At 40.2% G+C, this 20432-nt stretch overlaps 1 protein-coding gene across 2 annotated transcripts in view; it reads right to left on the bottom strand.

The window, feature by feature from the left end:
* The window catches only part of RETREG1 (reticulophagy regulator 1), a 150403-nt gene that overhangs the window by 78719 nt on the left and 51252 nt on the right, over positions 1–20432 (bottom strand). The window lies entirely within an intron of this gene.

The raw sequence follows: 20432 nt of genomic DNA on the forward strand, positions 1-20432 counted from the left end.
TGGTCTCAAACTCCTGACCTCAGGTAATTGGCCTGCATCGGCTTCCCAAAGTGCCGGTATCACAGGCGTGAGCCACCACACCCACCCTATTGCCAAGTGTTAACAGTTCTTTATACATTCTGGAAAAAAAGTCTTTTATTGGATATATGATCCGCAAATATTTTCTCCCAATCTGTGCCTTGACTTTTCATTCCCTTAGCTATGTCAGTTAAACAGCAAAGGTTTTTCATCTTGATCAAGTCCAGTCTATCAAATTTTTCTTTTGTGGATCATCACAATAATACTGTATCTAAGAAATCTTTCCCCAACCTGGGGTTATGAAGACTTTCAGCTGTGTTTTCTTCCAGGAGTTTATGGATTTAGGTTTACATTTAGGCCCATGTTCCCTTTTGAGTTAATTTCTGCATGTGGTACAAGAGATGGAGCAAAGTTCATATTTTTGCATATGGGCATTTAATTTTCCTAGAACTATTAGTTGGAAAGGTGATCCATCCTTTTACCAATGAGCTGCCTTTGAACCTTTGTTGGAAATTAGCTGTCATGCATGCATGTGCCTATTTCTGGACTCTCTACTTTGTTCCACTGATCTATTTACTGCACTGTCTTGATGACCACAGCTTTATAATAAGCCTACTCACTTTGTTTTAGCCAAAAAGCAAAATGAGGCCTAGAACACTGAACTGCTTTGTTCAGACTCCAAAGTTTCTTCCACTGGGGCCACATTATCTCCTAAGGTTTTACTCTTTTACAAGTAGGAACAAAATGTATGCCAAGAAAATAATTAGCTTATGTGACGACATATGAAAATATATTTTACTAAAAATACAGCCTTATTTTTTGCAAGGAAAGCAAGCTTCAAATCAATTAAAAATAAGTTTTGAACAACAGCAAAGCAACACATTTCAGTTGCAAAAGCACAGCTCTCCCCTCCAGCAGGTGGAGAGTCCTGGGAATCAGGGCTACTTCCAGCTCGGGTCCCCCCACGAGCTCTGCCAGCTCCAATCCTCAAATACTGAGGATACCAACATTCTGCGTGTTTCCCCATTCTAGCAATGTGATGAAAACATTTTAAAATTCTTGTTTTAAATTCCTAACCATACCTTTATTTTCCTAAGTATTGTTTAAGAGCTGTTTAACTGTTTAGAGTATTTAAGAGCTAAATACTGTTTAAGAAGCTATGTGCTGGGGAAAGATACGTACTGTTTGATATGGGATATGGTAGAATGCTGAGGTGAAGCCCATTGGTGTCAGAGGGGAGGCAGGCAGGAGTGAAACCCATCAGTCCGGCCAAGTCCCTTAAGAAAGCTTTGGTGTCCTTGTCTTTGAAAGGGGGCTGCTAATTCCTGCCTCATGGAATTGTCTTGAGGATAAATTAGGTAATATGCAGAAAGCATTCAGCACAGTGTCTGGCAAACACTAAGCACTAAGAGAGGACAGTTAATTCACAGTTTATCAGCAGCAGCAGCAGCATTGTCCACTATCTTCCCCTTCCCTGGGTGCCCCTCACTTGACTCCAAGTTCCCTGTCAGCTTCCTTTGATTCCTGGGAGGCTTTAAGTTGCTTCTGTTCCTAGGAACATCTTAGTTCCTGTTCCTAGCATTTCTTTCTCTCAGCTTCCATAAGATGCCCCAAGTCCAAATAATAATTCCTCCTTTATTTATGCTAGACCGAGGGCGTTTCTGTCTGCTGTCAGCACAGAAGCTTCCTCAGAAAGAAGAGTAAATGAGCTCGTCAGAGTCACTGTTCCACGTGTCCAGGATGCTTCTCCTCCAGGGCACTGAGCACAGTCACTCCGGGTAGCCAGGGAAGGAGAAGGCGTGCTGGACGGGAGGCAGTGCTGGCTTACAAGAGGCAGCATGCCGTGCAGATGTAAGCTAAACCCCTTCTCCTTCTGTGAGAGCATCCCAATTTTATGCCTGCACCAGTCATAAAAAGCAAAGAGGTGAGATACAATGATTGAAATCCCAAGAAAGAAACAAATACGAAAAAGAAAACAATTTCCTTTGGTAAATCTGTTTTTCCACTGCACAAATCTTGAAATTTTATATTCTTTTTTTTTTTCCTTATACAGGGTCTCTCTGTATTGCCTAGGCTGGAGTACACTGACATGAACACAGATCACTGCAGCCTCAGATTCCTGGGCTTGAGTGATCCTCCCACCTCAGCCTCCCAAGCAGCTGGAACCACAGGCGTGCTGCACCACCATGCCCAGCTAATTTTTCATTTTTTGTAGCAACTTGGTCTTGTTATGTTGCCCAGGCTGGTCTGGGACTCCTGGCCTCAAGCCATCCTCCTGCCTTGGCCTCCCAATGTGTTGGGATTACAGGCATGAGCCAATGCACTGGGTCAAAATTTTATATTCTTGAGATAAACATGTGACTTTAGAAAAGAGGAAGTCATTAGAAGCAACATGTTGCCCCAAAGACGCTTTGAGAGTATAAATAGGAGACACTATACTTATAACAGGTGGTTAGAAAACAGGAATAAAATAGGGTGCTGATTCAATACAAATAAAAATTGGTGCCAGATTCCAATTTTGAAATACTAATCAGTGTGTACAAAATAAGTGTGGTGGCCTTCTTCAGCCATCCCTCCCCCTCCTACCTTTTTCTTGCTTTGTCTTAGAACCATCATTTCAACGAGCAAAACAGAAATCGATCTAAATATAACCATGGACTTGTTCCCTTCGTGGCCTGATGAACCAATGAAAACTTCAGATGATGATGTAATACAGCTATTTTTATTCTGGTGGCACAGACTCTCTCTTTATGTAGAGCAAATAGCAACAGAATCTCTTTAGAATTACTTTAAAGGTGATTTCCACAGCTTCAAAGCCCAAAAATGGACAACTCTCTTGTTATTTCTACCACCTCTCTGATATCAGAGACCTTTTCCCCATGTTCTGACATCAAAGGAAATACAACAAAATCTTGACGCAATGTGAGGGACCGTGCTACAGGTCTGCCTTCTGCAGAGGGGGTGTCTGATAAATAGTGGAAATCTACAGCTCAAGACACCTACAGGGAAGGTGGCCCCAAAGTTTAAGCAGGAATCTAAAATAGCAGCTTTGTCAGAGACCGACAGGGTGACTGTGGAAAATGTCACCTTCTTTCTCAACTCACAACCAAAGTGTTTCATACCATTACAAATATCACAAGAAATTCAAGGGAAGAATTTCAGCGTCAGGCCCAAGATAGGAGCTATTTTATCTGGGGAAAACATAGATGACTAATGAACTTCTGAACAGAAAACAGGCGTATTTGGTTTCTTCCAAATAAAAATAAAACCTTTGGTACATTCTACACTCCATTTCAACCATCTTCCTGCAGAGCCTGGAACTGTTGGTGCTCTTAACTTTTGTTGAAAACCATGAGTATTAGTAACAATGAGAATTAAATTTATGACCCAAAAATAAATAACTGATAGTGTTTCAGCAGCATTGATTTAGGCTGCAGAAACAGGTGGGAGATTTTGCCAAAGAATATATCTGACTCTTCCAAGATCCCCTTTCAATGTGTACAATGAGGTCCTTCTATAAATATAAAGGTACACGATGTGTTCAGAGTCATATAATGGCAGGTTTTACAAACCCCTTTAGCTCTGAATATGTGAGCATGCACACATACACCACTTTAACGTCAAATCTGCCAATAATTTTATAATCTGACATTATTTGTGGGTAAAACAGTTTCACCCACATTATTAGTGGGTAAAACTGTTCTGATTTTGAAAGAGGGAGAAATAATCAGGTATTGAATAAATTCTTTGAAATTAATGCTGGATAAAATTAACAATTATGGTTAAAAAAAAATTCAAGCAACACAAACAAAACACTGAGGGTTAGAAAAAGGTAAAGTAGCCATCTTTAAAAATAAATGGGGAGATTGGACTTACAAGGTTATATCCTTTAAGTACATAAATATGTATATCGACACATCAAAAACTATTCTGAAGAGCTTTGAAAGACACTAAATACAAAATAAAAATACACAACTCTATGAAATAAAGAATTCCTACCTAATAATGTAAAAAAATTAATATCAGATTAAATTATAAGACTCAGTTCTTTACTCTCTTATAGTAGTGTTAGACGTCCATACCCTCACCATGGCCTTGTGTGGCCAAAGGTATTTTTCCCGTCTTGGCTTTGGACTTGGTCATGTAACTTGCTCAGGCCTCCTGGTTATCAGCAGGCGAAGGCGTAAAATGTGCCTGAGTTACTGGGTTTGTGCTCTTATGCCCCTCCTGCCTTTGTCCATGAGAATAACACACTTTAAGTTGCCTCTGGTCCAATGAGGCTGAAAGACTGTGGAGTAAGCTTGGACGCAACCCAAATCTTAAAGCCAAGTCCAGCCTAAACTAGCTGAATCCCAGCTGATCCACAGAAACATAAGCAATAAATAAATGTGCATTGTATGACACTGAGATTTTATGCTTGTTTACTGTAACCCAGACATACCTGGCCATATTCAGTCCTTATGCAATAAAAAGAAAAGTACAACAAATGAGGGAGTCATAATGTACTCATTAATCTGGTTTCTGTTTGGTTTCCCATGAATAGCTGATTAAGAAAAATGTAAAGGATCTTCAGAATACTGTGTTATAACCGTCTTGACTGAAAATATTTTACACAGGTCCACCTTATTATTTTGTCTGGATCCTCTCCTCCTATAACATAAATGAGGAGCCATAATCAATCAGACACCAAGGTAGTGAGGGGAGGGCGATCAGGACTGCTTAGCAGAATTGTGAGAAATAAATACCTGTCATTTAAGTCACCCAATCTATGGTATTCTGTTATGGCTGCCTGAGCAGACTAAAATCAAGTGAATCCCAGGCCAAGAGGCCATGCAAAATCTAGGTAGTGGGTACCAGCAGTGTTACTGACAGCAGCAGAGCTGAAAATCCTGTCCAAGCAGCCTCATCATTTTCTCACTGGCCTCACCCTATTTCTCAAAACCACTTGCTTACCAGAGAAGAGCTTTTTTTTCAATTCCAGAAATCAGTTGGCAGTATTTAGAGGAAAAGCTTTCTCTTGAATTTAGCTACCTTCCTGATGTTGATTAAATTATCAATCCCATATTCTAACCAGTTTGAGGAAATTCATTTATTACAAGCTGTGTATTCCTTCACTGTTGGAGGACTGTCATGCCTTGATTAAAGAACAAGACAAATTTATAAGCAATGTCTAGCTAACTTTCTAAGTGCTCTACACAAAAAGCACAAACAAACTCCTCAAACCGGGATCACTTCCCCCCTACTTCTACTAGGGAAGTAGAAATGGTCCATCTCAATCACCTATGTATTTATTGAACCACTCATATATTAATATAAGTAAAACTGTGGAGAAGGATGGGATTTTCTACTCCTGTTCAATAAAAACTTGAGATAGTCCTACTTTGACTCCCTAGATCAGTTTCAGATACATTTCTCAATTTAAAAATACAAGTTTCTGTTCCATTTAGACATTCTCTCAATTACTGAGTCTTCATTACATATTCCAAGCATGATACATCCATTAAAAGCCCTTGGAAGCAAGATGATTTCATCCAAACTTAGCCTCAGGGGAAAAAGGTATTGAAATGTGCAATTTATTCAACATAAACAGCAGTTCTGACTTGAGGATGTTCAGCTTAATAAGCTATGGAATTCAGTTTTCATTCCACAGCAGATGACTCCTGAGTCACGATTGAAAATATCATTCATTTTAATAAATATTGTAATAACTGACCCCCCAAAATAAGGAAAACATCAAAAGCAATCTAGAACATGTATTTTCTGTGTTCGTGAAAATATGATGCAAAATCTGAGGTCTGTAGTCCAGGAGAAGTAAATAGTGAAAGTACTTCTTGGGCTTTAAAGTGACATGAGATGGCTCTGAATGTTATAGTTTAAAAATACTCTCCAAGAATACAAGCCAAATGACTGCAGGATTATAAGTCCTCTCTCCCAGTTGTTCAGGTATTAAAAACAGGCACAAGTAAGAATAGCCTTCAAAAGAACTAATAAACAGCACGTGAGGAATAATGCAATACACCCCAGTGATGATACTACAGCATGTAACTTTTCCTCTTTTTACCAAATACCTCTAAATAATAATGCCAACTTCCTTCCTTCTGCATAGTCCCTCCTCTTTAAAATTAAAAAAAAAAAAAAAAAAAAAAAAAAAAAAAAAAAAAAAAAAAAAGGTGTTAAAGGAAATATGATTTAAATGTCAAATAAAGGGCACATTCTTGGGTTCCTCCCTTAGAAGCAGTGCTCTCACTGCTGGAAGTACCAATGGTGCCTAGAATTCAACTTCCCCAGCTACCATTCCAGCATCTGCAGTTACTTAATACTATCTTCAATTTTCCAATAGAGATTTAGGATGGTGAGCCACGCCCATCATCTGCCCAGTCCACCTGGCCCCCAGACATAACTCTGCCCCCTTGTGGCAGATCAGACTCTCCTGCAAGCTTCCGGGCTGCATGCAGAAAACACTGCCTGGTGGACAAAAGCCATCCAGCCCTGCTGCATGCTTCTTCCTTCACCTACAGAGTCAGCTCTCTCTATTTTGAAAACAAAACCAAACAAGATAAAACCAAACTGCTGCCTACTCAGAATAATCAAAAGACAGGAACAACTTGAATGTCCATCAACTGATGACAAAGCAAAATGTGGTCTATCCAAACGATGGAATAGTATTCAGCCATGGAAAGGAACGGAGTGCTGATAAGAGCTATAACATGAATCAACCTTGAAGATATTATGCTAAGTCATATGTCGTATGATTCCATTTATATGAAATATCCAGAATAGGGCAAATCCATAGAGGGGGAAGCAGCAGTTGTCAGGACTGGGAGGGAGGAGGATATGGGAATTGACTGCTTAATGGTTACAGGTTTCCTTTTGGGGTAATGGAAATGTTCTGGAACTAGACAGTGGTGATGGTTGCACCACCTTGTGAATGTACAAAATGATGCTCGGGTAAATTTTATGTTATATGCATTTTATCACAATTTTAAAAAATAACAACAAAAACCATGCTACTCCTTTTCCCGGTCACTGTTTCATTTTTCTCCATTCATTTACCAGCAATATTTTCCAATCTGTGATTCACATTACCTACCTCCATTTTCTCAGCCCTCATCTCATCCTCAGGCCCTTGAATTTGGTTTTTTACTCCTAAAAAGCTCCTTCCCCTCCTCCTCCATACACATAAACAAAAACCATGGATAACTGTTTATAAAGGCCTCCAAAAACATTTTTATACAATCCAGTGACTTTCCCTAGTACTCTTACAACCCAGTGAATGCTGCCTCCTTGTCCCTGGCTTCCAAGCATGGCATCTTCATGACTCTTCTTGACTACCTCGGCCATGTTGGTTACTTTTTCAAACTCTCTTATTTCTACCTGCCCAGTGAGGACATTCTCCCAGGCCCATTCTTGGCTCCCTCCCAATAATGTCACCACCCCATCTCACTCTAGCCCTCCTTGTTTCAGTATAAGCTCTCCCACAAATCAGGGTCAAACTTCATTCCTTTCACAGATGGAGACATGAGTTGGAAAAACTGCCCTCTACATTTCCAAATCAAAGCTGGTTCTTTCACATCGTAAGAAATACTAGACTAGTTTCCTATTCCTGTTGTAACAAATTACAACTTTAGTGTCTGGAAACCACAAAAATTCATCATCTTGCAGTTCTGGTGGCAGACTCTCATCTGGGTTGGCTGGGATGCATTCCTTTCAGAGACTCTGGGGGAGATGGTGTCTCCTGGCTTCTTCCAGCTTCTAGAGGCCTCCTGTTTTCCTTGACTCGTGGTCCCTTGCTCCACAGTCACAACCTGCAGCCTCGCATTGTCTCTCTTTGACCTGCCTCCTTCTTAAAAGAACCTTTGTGATGACATGGGGCTACCTGGACACTCCAGGATCATCCACCCATCTCAAGATCCTCGATCCCATCTTCAAAGTCCCTCCGGCCATCTGAGGTCACGTATTCACAGGTTCTGAGTTACGGTATGGACTTCTTTGGTGAGGATGGGATTATTCAGCCTGCCCCAAACACACAATGGTGTGGAAGACATTCTTTAGCAGCCACTGCTCTTGTACACTCTTCTAACAAGCAGGAACCTTTGCCCTCAATATTTAATAGGTCAATTTATACCTGGGAACCAACAACTCACTAATACCCCCTCTTTCCACACAATCACTTGCAAATTAAGCTATTTTCTAGGATTCACAATTCAAGGTGATTTGGAGTCCTCAAGAAAAGGAAAATACTAAGTCAAAAGACTAAGTCAAAGAGCAAGGGGGGAAGGAAAGACTTTGGAGAGCACACGATAAACAACATCCAAAAGACTTTATATGAGACAGTGGATAGAAACAAACAGTAAAAGGGTCATGAGCTCAAAGTACCATTTAGTTCTTAGAGACCTCACAGACGCTTAGCTTGTTTGTCAACTAAAAAGCACAACCATTTGTCATTGATTCATGTCATTCATTTGTGAATTTCCTGCCCACCCACACTTACTCTACTGTATTCTCCATCGATCCATCTTTCAATCACTTCTCTTAGTTAGTCCCTGTTAATTTTTTTCACTCCCCCTACTACTCTAACAATATATGAGTATCCATGCATACCTGTGCACACAGGTACAGGTATAGAAGTAACCTTTCATTGGACTTTCTTCTTGTAACTAGAACAATACTAATGTTTTTGCCCTGCTGAAATGTGTAGGTACTAATCACACTTTCAAGCCACACGGCTGGGTTTCTGCAATAGCCAAACTATTCTTAGCTTCTCTGAAACAGATGTCCCATCGCTCACACCCCATCTAGTGGCAGCCAGCCCTAGAACAGGGCTGAGCATGCACAGGCTAAAGACAAAAAAACCTCCCAAGAACTCGCAAGAATATTTCCATGCTAGGAGTCACAGCCCATGGATTGGTATAAATTTTACACAACCTTTCAAATATACAACATTCTGGCTTTGGGAGCTGTTCGCTTTATGCATTAGGCATTTACCTTTTTCCTTTAAATGACCATTTGTACTGCCCTATAGTAAACTCAGAAACAGAAACAGGGGGCACTATGGAAAAAAAAATCCAAATTCAGTGAAAGAAGAGCAGATAAATAAGTCGTGATACAGTCACATGATGGAATACTGTACAGCCACAAAAAATGAATGAACCACGACGATACACAGCAACACAACTGATCTTTTTAAAAATGCGTAAAAACAACAAAAAAAAAAACTAGTCCTAGAAGAGCACACAAATATGGTACCATTTTGATATACCTCAAAAACAAAAACTTTATTTAGGGATACATGCATGTGATTTAAATATAAATATTCATACTTTGTTTAAATATATATATTTTAAGTATATATATTTTGTTCAAATATATAAACATTTATGCCTTGTTTAAATATATAAATATTTAGATTAGATTGTTTAAATATATTTAGATTTTGTTTAAATATATGAATATTCATATTTCATTTAAATATAAGTGGGGGGTTTTTTTTTTTGAAAAGCAAATGAATGAGGAGCACAAACTTCAGGACCATGCTTGCTTCTGGCAGGCAGCAGGATGGGGTTGCGGGGGGATCAACTGTGTCAGTCCCGATTGGATGATAGGTTCATGTATATTCATTTTATTACGTTTTACAACTTACATATATATTATAAATAACATTCAATATATTCAATATGATCACTAACATGTGCCTAAGGAACATATATAGGTAAGCCGACAGACAGACCTGCCCACCAACAGAACCCAGGGATAGGTTGTTGAAAGAGAACACGATATTCTCTCGAATTCTCTCTTGTTCATATTGTCCAAAGACTACAGTTCAGATGACAAGGATAAGATTTAAATCTTATTCTGGATGATACAAAGAGTTTCCAAATCTTGAAACATTTTTGGGTTTACACCTAAGTCACCAGAATACGCATTCAACCCTGTCACTTGTACCTGGAGGCTCGGCTTTGAGCTTGCCTCTGAGCCTCAGAAAGCAAGATTTTAAGAACTTTGATCTCACCTGACCTCGGAAATTAATCATTTTTCTTCACCCCAATTCCATGAGACTTTGTGTCAAAAGACACTCGGCGGGGCTGGGCCCCACCTGAAATGATGCTGACATTTCCGAGGCTGGAACCTCTCCGTTGAGCCTCGCTTACTTCTCTGGACTTTGTCCATGACCTTGGATTCCTATGACTGGGCCATGCCAGTCTCTCTCCTGTAACCAGCGCCTGCCTCTCCACAGCAGCTTGGGAGCCAGAGCCCTGGGCACCCGGGTGAACTAAATGCCAGGTGCTCCTGCTTGCGGAGTGCTGAGTGCCGCCTCCCCACATTCACCCTTCCTGCGGGGACATGCTCTTTTTCATTGAATGTCTTTTGTTTCTCCTCTTGATAAAAGAATGTTCGTTATAGAAAAATAATGTAATAAGGGTGAACAAAATCAGGAAAATAAAAAACACTTATATTCCCCTCACCCTGAGATAACTACATTTATGTACCAACATACAATTGTGATGTACTGCGCATATAAGTCACTGTGCTTACTTCAAATCTACAATTTTTGAGGCCGGGTGCGGTGGCTCACGCCTATAATCCCAGTACTTTGGGAGGCCGGGGCAGGCGGATCACGAGGTCAGAAGATCGAGACCATCCTGGCTAACATGATAAAACCCCGTCTCTACTAAAAATACAAAAATTAGCTGGGTGTGGTGGCAGGCGCCTTTAGTCCCAGCTACTCGGGAGGCTGAGGCAGGAGAATGGCATGAACCCGGGAGGCCTCAGAGCTTGCAGTGAGCCGAGATCGCACCACTGCACTCCAGCCTGGGTAACAGAGCGAGACTCCGTCTCAAAAAAAAAAATACAATTTTTGATACAAAATTAACAATAAAGGATGATCTTTCATGTCCCTATATATTCTTCTACAACATCATCTTTATTGGCTACATAAGATTCCACTGGTCCCAGTCACTACGGCTACATACCACCCACAACAAAATAAAACTTACTGATATAACACAACGGTCATCCTCACACAAGCCCCGGTCTTGGGGCCTTTGCGCTCCTCGTTCCTGCCACCTTGAAGCTCCTCATACAGATGCAATCTGCAACCTCACCTCCTTCAAGTTCTTGCTCAAAAATCATCAGTGACGTCTTTCCTGAGCACCATATTACAAACTGGACTCTCCCTGGTCCCTCACCACTCCCTACTTCCTCTCCTGCTTTAGTTGCCACTAAACCCAGTTCACCATCTAACATTATATATTGCAGTAATTATTTTCTGACTCACTCACTAGAATATAAACTCTACAAGGAGAGGGTTGTTTGTCTATTTATTTTTTTCTTTATTTTTATTTTTAAGACAAGAGCCCAGCTCTGTTACCCAGGCTGGAGTGCAGTGGTGCAATCTTGGCTCACTGCAACCTCTATCTCCCGGGCTCAAGCGATTCTCCTGCCTCAGCCTCCCAAGTACCTGGGACTATAGGCGCCCACCACCACGCTGAGCTATGTTTTAGTATTTTAGTAGAGACAGGGTTTCACCATGTTGGCCAGGCTGGTCTCGAACTCCAGAGCTCAGGCAATCTGCTCACCTCAGCCTCCCAAAGTGCTGGGAATACAAGCATGAGCCACCACACCTGGCCTGTTTTTACATTTTTTCCTTTCACAAATGCTCAGAAGATGGTCTGGCAATAAAGGTACTCAATAAATATCTGTTGAAAGGATGGACAAATGAACAAACACGTGTAATTCTACAAAAAGACTGCAAGAAAATAAAATTAAAAATTGGAATGTGAGTTTAATTTCTAGGTGATGGGTCTCTAAGTGATTTGGGTATTCTTCTGTGTAATTTCCTTTCTTTTTGATTTCCTAACTTAGCACTGTATTACCTTTACAATTAGGGGAAAATTTAAGTTATTTTATAAATGCTACTAGGCAAATATGACTACACGTACCAATGTTTGGGGACTATAAATAAATAAATAACAAGGGAAGTAGATTTCTAACCACCTGCAAAATCTTAATTTATATTCATATAACTGCAACACAGGACAGGATAAGTTAAGAGAAATGTTAACTACTAATCATTTTTTCTTTTATAATTTAAACTTATTGAAGCAAGTATGTTGTTAGGTAACAATTATTCTAGCCTGGTTATTTTACATATTTATAAATGAACTTCACTCATTTCAAATCCATAATAACTCAGGATCTGCTAACTAATCAAACCTAATAAACTTGGGGTTATGAGAATCTGAAAACACTGATAAAACCATCAGAGTTTTACCTTTCATTTGTTATCAAGCAGCTGTGTAGGCCCAAGGCACTGCCACGGGAAACACTTTCAATTAAGCAAGGATGAAGTAGCCCCAAAATAATGAAAAATGGGTGATTGAACTCATGTTCAATCAGATTGTCATACACTAACTTAAAGGAATGTCAAAACAATCCTAAACAATAAAAGTTATAAATTATAAGAAAATATAACGTTGAGTACCTTTCACTTAGGGAGTCCTGAGTATTAAGTCATTTATAAGTTACCTAATGTCCACTGCTGCCAGACCCACAAAATCCTGCATCCCCGAGTTTTCTATGTTTTGACTCAACAAATCTGAATTGAAGGAGGACCTGTTACTTGTGAAAGGAATACGCAATCAGGAACTGGTCTGAAAATGCATCACCATCGTCAACGGAGCAGCTAGGATATGATATGCACCTCTTGTTTCCTTTTATGTATTTATTTTTTTTAGATGGAGCCTCGCTCTGTCACCCAGGCTGGAATACAGTGGCACCATCTTGGCTCACTGCAACCTCCGCCTCCTGGGTTCAAGTGATTCTCCTGCCTCAGCCTCCCAAGTAGCTGGGAATATAGATGCCTGCCACCATGCCTGGCTAATTTTTGTGTTTTTAGTAGAGACAGGGTTTCACCATGTTGCCTAGGCTGGTCTTGAACTCCTGACCTCAGGTGACCTGCCTGCCTCAGCCTCCCATAGTGCTGGCATTACAGGCATAAGCCACTGCGCCCGGCCATCACTTTACTTCTAATGCCTCAAGAAATATATCTGTTGCTGTCCTGAAGATCCACATCAATTTCCTATAGGGCTCGTCCCTTGAACTTACATTCTAGGCATGTACTTACTTTAGATGGACTCTGAGAGAAAAGAATGACCCTTAAGTGTTCAGCACGAGACTTTTTTAAAATGCATAATTTTTTATGTAGGTACACCACTGATGGTAAGAAATAATAACTACAGTTCTCCATATCCTTTTATTCCAAAATACCTTTAAAACCTACTTCTATTCTCTTGTTTCACACTTGTCTTCGATGGATCTAATTTTCAAAGCACAACTTTAAAAAAATTAACCAAAGATTAGAAACTGCATGTAGAACTTAGAGAAACTTTCAGACCAAATCCCAGCAGCTCTGGCTAAGAGCTTGCTATCAGTCAATGAATGCATCTGTTCTTTCTTCTGAGAGAGGAAGAAAAGGGCTTTGACTCTCCATTGTGCAATATATGACTGCAGAATTGTGCTCGCTTATTATTTTTGAAAAAGGGAATAAAAGGCCCATTCGGGTTTTGATTTTGGCAGGATACAGACTTTAAAACTGGTGCTTAGTTCCCAGGCTCGCCTAGGCCTCTTCAGCCAAAGATTTACCCAAGCACAGATAAGCTTACGTATAATACGTATGTCCAGCATATTCTGAATTTAAGTGATTCTTTTGAGGGATGCTTTTTCATTTAATCTAATTGCTATGGTTTGAACGTCCCCTGCAAAACTCATGTTGAAATTTAATCGCCATCATGATGATATTAAGATGCGATTAAGACATGGGGGCTCTGCTTCATGAATGGATGTTTTTATAGCAGGAGTGGGTTAGTTACCATGACAGTGGGCTTGTTATAAAAGTGAGTTTGAGAAAAAACAAAATAAAAAAACGAAAGAAAAAACAAAAAAATAAATAAGAAAAAAAAACTAATGAAAGAACTAAAAGTGAGCTTGAGTTGAGCGTGACAGTGCATGGCTGCAGTCTCCGCTACTCAGGGAACTGAGGCAGGAAGACTGCTTGAGTCCAGCAGTTTGAGGCTACAGTGAACTATGATTGCACCACTGCACTCCAGCCTGGGTGACAGAGCGAGACTCTGTCTCTCAAAAAAATAAAACAAACAACAACAAAGCGAGTTTGGCCCTTTCTTGCTCTCTCGGGTTCTCCTGCCCCTTCACCTTCACCATGGGATGACATACCAAGAAGGCCCTCAAAGAGGCAGCCCCCTTGACCTGGGACTCAGCGTTCAGAACTAGAAGCAATGGATTTCTTCCCTTTACACATTGCCCAGTCTCAGATAATCTGTAACAGCAACACAAAACAGACTAAGACACCAATGTATCCTTCACAGCAAGATTTTCCTTTAAAACTCATGAAGATGTGGCTGTCTAAAGCTGTGACTGAACACAAAACTAAAAAATACAGCTTTCAAAAATGATGCCTTATTAACAAGGTTCAAGTCTTACTGCACAAATTACAAGGTCCAGGTACAAGATTATAAAGTGCAAGTTACAAGGTGACTTTAAGACACATTAGAACAAATTCAAACTGTGAAGTCTAGTAGTGACAACACATGAATGTCAGAATTACTGTCACACTTCACATGGAGCGGGATTAAACCTCTTAGGCTATCAGGTAAACATTAATGCTTTTTATCTGGGAATTCAGATCAGCCGATCTGTGGCTAATCCAGGCAAGTCTGACATAAATAAAGATATGAGTCATAAATATAAAAAATACATTTTTCTCACTAAGTTCCATTCCTCAGAGGAGACGATGTAGCAAACACTAGATGACTTTCTACTTCTAAAAGTGACATAATGTTGTGTTCAAGGATTTGCTGTGTTAGATATCTCTGATTTAAGTGCTCCAATTTGTTCTGGGCCTATAAGCTGGGTGAACACCAAGGACTTGGGTTTTACAACCAAAGATTCTTGAATCCTTTCACCCTTCCCACCTCCAACCCCTCCGCCTGCTTGAAAGCATACAACCAGCTACAGCATTTTCACTGACCGCTTTCTGGAAGCCCACAAAACAAAAGAGCATTTCATTGCAAGAATCGGGGCCACATAACTGCTTCTCCTGAGAGTTTGAGAGAGAGACACGCTGAGGACACCCACGATCTGATCAAGCTAGAGGCAAAAAAAACCTCACGACTCCCTTTGCTAATCCCTGCTGGCTCTAGAAAGACTGACCCTGTTGAATCTGTGCTCTGCCTCTCAAGAATCAGCTCAAGGTAAGGCCATCAGATGCAATGGCCTAGCTGCAAGCTTGGAAAGCCCCATCCACTTCATGTAGGGAGTGCACTGCTAGCAGCATCTGGATTCCGGGAATATTGATCAGAAAATCTGATAGCTCTCAGCTATAATTTTCAAGTTTCAAGCTTTAGATGCCAAGGAAAAAATTGCTTTCTTTAAACTGGCACTAAACAATAAAACAAGATTTATGATGAGAATAACTTCTTAATCTGAGTTATAATGTACCAACTATTAAAGAAGTTTTGAATGATTTGTTGTATATGAAGTTATTTCTTTCTAATTTATACATACTTGGAAAATCCTGGCCAAACTGAAAACAAATTTATGTTTTTAAAGGATGCTGTGCATACAGAAAAGGTCACACGCATACTTTCTAATTCGTTAAGAGGACTCTATTCAATCAATTGCTACAGTTTCATGCAGAAAGGAAACGCTATTATAATACTATGGATCAGGTTTCAATTCAGTGCTAGGAATGAACCATAAAGACGTCAGTTTGGTTCCGTTGACAGACAGCTCTATGCAAATCCTGTTCACAGATTGTAGGGTTGGTGTTTATTAAAGAAACAGGTCAAGCATGGGTCCTTCTCAGAACATACCCACTGAGAACCACATTTTCACAAAGGAATTTTCCAGGTACAAATATTGACATGTGAATGGCATATGATTAAAATTATCTAACGTTGATTGTTGATGAGGCCATCAGAAATTAGACTCTGGGTTTAACATTATGTTCAGTGTAACATTTGTGAACTTTATGAATACTCTTTAAACATCCAGAAAAACCACACCTGCGTAAGTATACATATCTACTACCATCTTCATGCCAAATTTTGAAGGAAATACTTTAAGCTTAGTGTAGTTGACAAAAGCAATTTTTCCCAAAGAATAAATGATAGTTTGTGAACTACATAATGAGCCATTAGGATTGTAGGGAAGGAAAGGAGAAGTTACTTCTCAATGTAAAAGCTTAACAATGGCACCATGAGTGGTGAATGGCTCATTACTTAATCCACTTTTTAAACAGTGAAATTAATGCTAGGAATGCTTCTTAGGTCCTGAAATGCCATGGAAAAAAGGCTTGGTTTATCCTGAGATCTAGCCCAATGCAGAAAGAGGAAAAATTAAGCTTTGTTGGCTAACCTGAGAATCTCAGCTGTGCAGCCAAAGGGCAGTTGGAGGTGATTTCTAGCTCCTGTCATGTGAGAGGGAGGTTTGAACTCAGCACCTGTGAATGTGGAGGTGAAAAAAACCCTAATCCCACGTGGCTCACATGAGCAAAAGAGCACCTCTCTCTGCCTACAAAGATCTACTTATCAGTCACTGTATTTTGTCCTTGAAATAAAGTGGTTTTAAATTTTTCAGTGTTAAAAATATAATCACTATCTAGTGCCAGATGCTAAGAATCACTGCAGACAACGTATCAAATCATCGAAGAAATTCAAGGAATAAGTATTTAATTTCACATCTCCAATGTGGTAAACAGCATTACACATTGGAAACTGCAGTGGACAGAGGAAGGTATCCCTTTGGTGTAACTTGGCGTAAAAAGACAACAATATGAAAGGGACACATAAATCCCTCACATTGCACCATCACACACTTCTCAGGCTGTGTGGGATACTAGCAACAACTCACTTGCACCTCCCACTAAGCAGATGAAAAGCTGAGGCCAGAAGAGAAGTGAAGTTGGCAGGACCACGAGCTGTAGGGTTGGGACCAGGATGAAAGTTAGTTGTACCTGGGTATACACCTAGCCAATTCTAGAATGAATAAGACCCTTCCTATAAATGCTGTTTCCATTAGCCTGCCTTCTCTGGGGCACATGAGCACTTCCCCACAGGAGAGAAATAGTCTAAGTCTAACAAAAGCCCTAGAATAGGGAGCTACTCGCTCTCTGACCAAACCTAACAGTTAGCAAAGTATGTCCTTCGGTTCTGCTGTGCTAATATTTTTCCAAATCATCATTAAACATTCAAACAGCTTCTGTATTAAGAGAAAGCACAGCAGAAATTCTCACATGCAAATTTTAGATGCATTCAGAAGGGTTGTGGGTGCAGGAAAAAAGGGGAGAAAATACCTTGACCAGTCAAACTGAGTCTCAGTAAATCTGAAAGAACCTTGAGTCAAAGAACACAGAGTTGCTTTTTCAAATCCATTGAAATTACACTAGTTCAGCTTGTCTAATCTTCCCTCAACCACAATTAGAGAGAAAGCCTCGATTTCCTCACCTGACAAATGAGGCAATCCAGGCATAAAAAGCTTAAGACATTGCTGGGCACAGTGGCCCACGCCTGTAATCCCAGCACTTTGGGAGGCCAAGGCGGGTGGATCACCTGAGGTCGGGAGTTCGAGACCAGCCTGGCCAACATGGAGAAACCCCATCTCTCCTAAAAATACAAAATTAGCCAGGCGTGGTGGCGGGTGCCTGTAATCCCAGCTACTCGGAAGGCTGAGGCAGGAGAATGGCCTGAACGTGGGAGGCGGAGGTTGCAGTGAACTGAGATCGCCCCACTGCACTCCAGCCTGGGTAACAGCAGCAAAACTCTGTCTCAAAAAAAAAAGAAAGAAAGAAAGCTTAAGACACTTACCCAAGGCAGCCCAGCATATCTGTGGCAGGCAGGACTAGGACACAGGCTCCAAACTGCCAGCCCTGAGATGGGCACATGCCTAGGGCCCGTGTGCCTTAAGGGCGCCATCTTCAGCAAACATCCAAATCCCTGGCTCCATTCTCATCAACAGCCTTCAGATCTTAATTCAGTTTCCCCAATAGATTCCCCTGCTTAAGAGAACCAACTTAGAGACACCGGACAAACACTACTTCAGCCATAACACATGTTGATGGCCTGTACCCTTGATAGGATGATAATGACATTTTACCTCTGAGATTTTTCTCCCAAAAACACATACTCCCAATCTAATCATGAGAAAAACATCAGACAAATTTCAAGAGGGGACTTCAATGACTAGTACTCCTCAAAACTGCCCATATCAACCGAAACAAGGGAAGTCTTGGAAACTGGAACCGCTAAGAGGAGCTTAAAGGGACATGACAAATAAATGCAATGTGGGATCCTAGATGGGATCCCGGAACACAAAAGTGACATTAGGTAAGAACTAAGGAAATCAGAATGAAGCATGGACTTTAGTTAGTAAGAATGAATTAGCTATTGCTTCATTAATTGTAACAAACACACCACACACACCAGTAGGATGCTATTAATTTGCGGGGGGCGGGGGTTGGAACTGTTCCCGGGGGTAGGGGCATGTATGGAAGGTCTGTACTGTCTTCTCAACTTTCTGTAAATCTAAAACTGTTTTTAAAAATAACGCCTGTGTGAGAGAACCAACTAATGCAAGATTCAAACCCACTGAACAGTTTAATTCCTTAGCAGAGTTAGATCCTACCCTCTCACTCATACTTACAAATCTTTGTCTTAGAGCTTTGGTTAGCAGGAATCACTCCTCAGAGCCTACACACTTCTGTAGGAACAAAGTAAATGTCTTTAATTTATTTTATGTTATTTTTTAAAACAAGGTCTCGCTCTGTTGCCCAATTGGAGTGCAGCAGTATGATCTCCGCTCACTGCAACCTCTGCCTCCTGGGTTCAAGTGATTCTCCCACCTCAGCCTCCCAACTAGCTCAAATTACAGGCATGCGCCACCATCCCCAGCTAATTTTTGTATTTTTTTTTTGTAGAGTTAGGGTCTCCCTACATTGCCTAGGCTGGTCTCAAACTCCTGGACTCAAAAGATCTGCCCACCTTGGCCTCCCAAATTTCTGGGATTACAGACATAAGCCACCGTGCCCGGCCTGTAAATGTCTTTAACATACATGGAGTGAGCAAACAAAAATGAGAGCCATGCTAACCCTATCCCAGTTCCTATCCCCTATCAAATTATTAATTCCTAAATTAACCAATTAGTTTAGGAAGATTTTGTCTTAGAAGATGATCTGTGTGGGTAAAATGAATTTATATTACTAGATAGAAATGTTTTTTTATTGAAAAGTTTTTTGAAAATTAATCTTTATTTCTATCAATAAGGCCTAAAAATATAAATCTTTTTTTCATGTATCTCAAACCTTACTTGTTGGGTTAATTAAAATGCTGGAAAAGAAAACAGGAAACTTTCTTAAATGAGTCACTGTACACATTTTATCATGACTGTAGAAATTATGTCATCATATCCATTGACAACACACCTTAAATTTCTGTTTCCAATTACACAAACTATTTTATTATATGAATACAAACTTTTTTGTTATTCATTTTTAAAGAAATCTAAAACTTAAGCAGTATTTCTTGTCTGCTCTATTTATACAACTGTATTTATACATCTGCTGGGTCAGAAATGCATTTTCTGCTTAGGAATCAGATTTTAAATTCTCGGTTTGCTTTTCATTCTCTTCTTTATCCTCCTCTTTACTACTGATAAAACTCTATCAGTAAAGAAAATTATTGCCAGTGCATAATCGCAATTTAAAATAATTCTAACACCTCATATTGGACAAACCATGTATGAAATTCCTTGTCTTCATAGATGTCTTTTACTGATTTCCAACATTACACTGCATAACTCAGATCCTATTTCCAGCTGAGACGTTCTCTTACAGTTTTTGATTTAAATGATTTCCCTAAAAGACGACAATGTAGAAAAGCATGTGGAGCATGGAAGCAGATAGACAGCAAAACCCAAAACACATTTTAATCCATTCCAAACACATGACTGTTTCCCTATCTCAAAAGAGTAATTTAGAGTTCTCTTTATCTTGACACTCCCACAAGCAAGTTTCTATAAAATAGAAAGAGAACCTTAACCTGCCTGTGCACAGCACACAGATCAGAGCACGGGCAAGACAAATGCCTATCAGAGACCGTGCCAGCTCCTTCCTGGGGCCAGCCCATCCCTCCCAAGCCGCCCCCCACCTCTATAAGAAGCACCAGGGATCATGTTTCTCTTCTTATATCCAGTGTCACCCCTCTCTCCTGAGTCTCTTGGCAAGTCTGCATTCTGCCCATGAAAATTTGGGATTTGAAATGACGGAACAAGCAAGCAGTTGTAAACTGATCATGAAATTAACCTTTCCAGCTGAAATCAGCCTTATTTCCATAAGCACAGCTTCT

The sequence above is a fragment of the Macaca fascicularis genome, chromosome 6, assembly GCF_037993035.2.
Source record: "Macaca fascicularis isolate 582-1 chromosome 6, T2T-MFA8v1.1".
Lineage (NCBI taxonomy): Eukaryota > Metazoa > Chordata > Mammalia > Primates > Cercopithecidae > Macaca > Macaca fascicularis.